Source organism: Nansenia antarctica, assembly GCF_963989245.1.
Source record: "Nansenia antarctica genome assembly, chromosome: 18".
NCBI classification, from domain to species: domain Eukaryota; kingdom Metazoa; phylum Chordata; class Actinopteri; order Argentiniformes; family Microstomatidae; genus Nansenia; species Nansenia antarctica.
Window position 1 is genome coordinate 20,149,970 of NC_137691.1, and position 4,268 is coordinate 20,154,237.

Sequence of the window (4,268 nt, forward strand, 5' to 3'; positions counted from 1 at the left end):
CACCACTAGGCCACAGTGACATCCAGAATATGAGATATCCTAAACTATCATATTTTGAGGCAGGCAAACATTTAGAATTTTATACAGGTTTGTTTGATACAAGTTTAATTCTGTTAATGCAATTATATCAGAGTTCATAACATTCCTTTGAATGAGATGCTATGCTAAACATTTGCAACCAGTAAATAGTGACTTGTTTATTGAACAAATATTTTCACTTACATAATTCTATAGATACTGTATGATGATCAATGAATGTGAACTCTAAAGGGAGAAGTCTATTGTTTTAATTGAAGCAGTCAAAGTCAAAGTCAGCTTTATTGTCAATCCAATATGTACAGACATACAGAAGGCTGAAATTGCGTTTCCCTCTCATCCACGGTGCATAGCAAACAAAAACAAGAAATAACAATGGAGGGAGAGTTCAGCTTCCTGACAGTCTGGTGGATAAAGCTATCCCTCAGCCTGCTAGTCGTTGCCCGGAGGCTCCAGTCTTCTCCCTGACATGTGATGAAGCATCTCTTTTAGAGAAATATATTTGTCTGCATGTGTGTACCGATACATTAAGCTTCAAGATTCAGAAAACAATATTGTCCATCAAATATACATTAGACAGAAAACGGCAAACTTTAGTCTACCAATGATATATTTGTGAATCCAGATGTTGGTCAGAAACTGCTGAATGTCATCTTAGTGCTCAAACGGTTTAGGGCTACTGTGTCCCTCACAGAAATTGCCATTTCTGCACACGGTGTTAGCACTACATCCAAGGCCTCAGCAAGGTGTTTGAAAATATTTGTCCAATAATTTTGTAGGTGAGGGCAAGACCAAAACATATGTGTCATATTTGCTGGAGAGGTATGACATCTATTACAGGCATCGGTAACATTGGGGTATATTTTAGATAATCTAGAGTTGGTATAATAAAGACGATGGACAACCTTAAATTGTATCAAACTGAGCCTGGCACAGGATGTGCTGTCATTCACCCGAGCTAGTGCATGATCCCATACACCATCATCTATACCCTGACCAAGTTCATCTTCCCAACCTAGTTTAATCTTAGTCAGAGAGGTTCCTGTGAGAGAGAAAATCGAGGCGTATATTTTGGAAACGAGACCTTTTCCAGATGGAGGGATGTCTAATATTAAATCAACTATTGAATCAGGGGGTTTATCTGGGAAAGAGGGGTTGTTCACTCTGGCCCAGTTACGTACCTGGAAGTACCGGAATAGTTGTGTTTTGGGGAGACTAAACTTGTCACACAATTGACTGAAGCTACAAAATACATTGTTAATATACAGGTCTTTTAGTCTGACAAGCCCTGACCCCTGCCACATAGAAAATGCTATATCAGTATAGGGAGGCTGGAAGAGATGGTTCCTGCAAATGGGGCTGTGAATAGATGGCTCTCGGCATCCATAAGTAAGTCTGAATTGGCACCATATTCTTAAAGTTGCGACGACAATTGGATTGGTCGAGAATTTAGAAGGTCGAGTGGGCAACCGAGATGAAAGCAATGCCAAAAGAGAGGTAGACGGGCAGGATTTTGCTTCAAGCTCACACCAACTCAGTGTTGGTTCTCTAAACCAGAGGATCATTTTGTGGATATTGGCCGCCCAGTAGTAGTTTTGCATGTGAGGCAACGCCAATCCACCTTCTGATCTAGGTCTCTGTAGGAACTCTCTCTTGATCCTGGGAGTCTTGCCTTGCCATATAAAGGAGGAGATCAATTGTGACAGGGCATGGTTAAAAAGTCCTCAACTAGGGCAAAATCTTTTTTCTGTTTTTTCCAGATTATGAAAGGGTAGATTGTAAGCTTTAAAATGATGTGTCATACATTGAAATCTGAAACAAGTTGAAGAAGTCATGGATAGTTTAATGGTGATACCCCCTGAACCACCGTACTGAGATATCTAGCCTCAAACTTCTTCAGAGACGTTTTTCACAGAGGTAATGAATGGGAACAATAGCTGGTTAACTCCACCCTAATCACTCCCTCAAGACAACCACACCCTCAAGACAACCACTCCCTCATTACACTACCTGTCATTACCTACCTGTCATCTGTCAGTGGGGTTGTCAGCTAACCCTCAGGAAGCAAAATTGCAGGGCTGACATGTTTAAATAGCTAAATAATAATAATAATAATAATAATAATAATAATAATAATTCAAGATTCATGATTCATCATCATTTTATTGCCATGTGTGCCAAAAGTTTATTACGACCCATTACAAGTACAACAGTGAAATTCATGGCAATGGAAAACATTTGGCAAGATACAATTGAGCAATACAATAATAGAATGGTAAAAATTAAAATGTTGTGTCTGTGTGTATGCATTTATCATTCTAGTCCATAAAGCATCTAGTGGGACTTCGGTGTAGTTCCTTCCCATCCCATCTGGGCATCAAAGCTGTAATAAAAAAAGAAGACAGTACATTTAAAATGATTGCCCACTGTGACCAACACCACTTTTACAAAATAGCCTACTACTATCTTCATAAAATAGAATTGCATACAATGACAATGACAAATACCTGAAGTGCTGGTGACTCTCATCAAGGTGTAATCTCTCAGAACCTCTCACCTCCTCATTCTCTGTAACACACATTTCAGGTCAGAACTGTGGACTCTTCTCTAGAATAGGTTTTCCATAGACTCAGTGTACTATTGTTGTAGTGTAAGGAGTAGGCTAGTGAAATCATTTCAATTCACAGTATTATTCTACAGCAAATCTACATATCAATGAATGAATCATTATTTTTGATTCCACATAACATTAGCGTTCATTACAAAAGCATTTACTTTTTCTATAATCTATTACATCTCTAACAAAGCTAGCTAGCTAGCTAACAAGCTAACACTTGTTTGGCTAGCTGGTACACACACACAAACACACTAAAATGGTGCATGACACATATTACACTATGTTGCATGTTTAGTAGGTCTGCAACAAATGTATTTATTCATTATGTTTTATCTTTGACAACGTATTTCTTCCTCCCACCATCTCATTAGTGATGGTGGGAGGTGGTCTGATAACTGATGCTAACAACGGGGCTGATGCTACCTTACTCACAAAACAACAAATAACTGTTTGGCTATCCTAAGTAAACAACACAAAATCCTAGTAAACAACACATGTAACTCACTAAAACTTACCCAAGAACACAGCAGAAGGTCTGTCTGCAGACGACTGTCCCAAGAATAGTGAACTGATGTGGAGATCAATGTCTGACATTCCGTTGTCATCTGTCATCGTCAGATTCGGAGTTCGGAGTTCCCGTTATGTATAGTCCAATATGAAGGAGTTCATTAATTGCCCACTGTCGATATTTCTGCCTGCTTTTGAAATTCAGTTGATAGCGTTAGCGAGAGGTTCAGCATCCATCTTGTAAACTTGTAAACAAACGCAGGTGGATCCTTACATACAGCTGGGGTGGGCGTGGCTACACACACTGTCACACTAAAACGAATAATACCCCCCACCCGACTTTGCTAACTAAATGTAGGTATTTAGTGAATGTAAAACTGTTGGATATGATATCGAGTGGGTTCTTCATCGCTTCGTTTGTCGTCCTATGCCAAAAACCGGAAAACACATTTTTTCACAACAAGACTTGTTTGGCTTGATTGCGAGGTTTCAAAATGGCCGAGATGGGGACCTATTAATCAGACGCTGTCACAATTTGTTGATTGCACAAAAAAAGGATTTAGGTAAGAAGACCGGCAGACATTGGAAAAGGTACAAAAAGCGGGGAAGCACATTCATTTTTATGCAATTGACCCTTCCAGCAGTTGTTAAATGCAACCTATTCCACCTTTCCAGGTCTGACTTTAGCCTTTCAATCAGGGGCGGGAAGTTGTTCTTGTAAAGATTTGACAATCCTCGGCAGATATTCACACCTAAATATTTAAATGTATCCCTCGACAGTTTAAATGGGAGGCTACCCTCAGTGATCTGAAGAGCCAAGTCGTTTACAGGAAAGCATTCACTCTTAGAGTAGTTCAATTTATAGCCTGAAAACGTTCCAAACCTATTTAATAATTCAACCGTCTGTGGAATCGTAGAGTTGGGATCCGAAACCAGCAACAATAAATCATCCGCGTACAGCGAGAGTATATGCTCAGAGCCATGCCTAATAATTCCACGCCTGAAACTAGCAGATTTAAGGGCGATTGATAACGGCTCGATTGCTATAGCAAATAATAATGGGCTTAGTGGACACCCCTGGCGAGTCCCCCTACCCAGAGTGAAATAT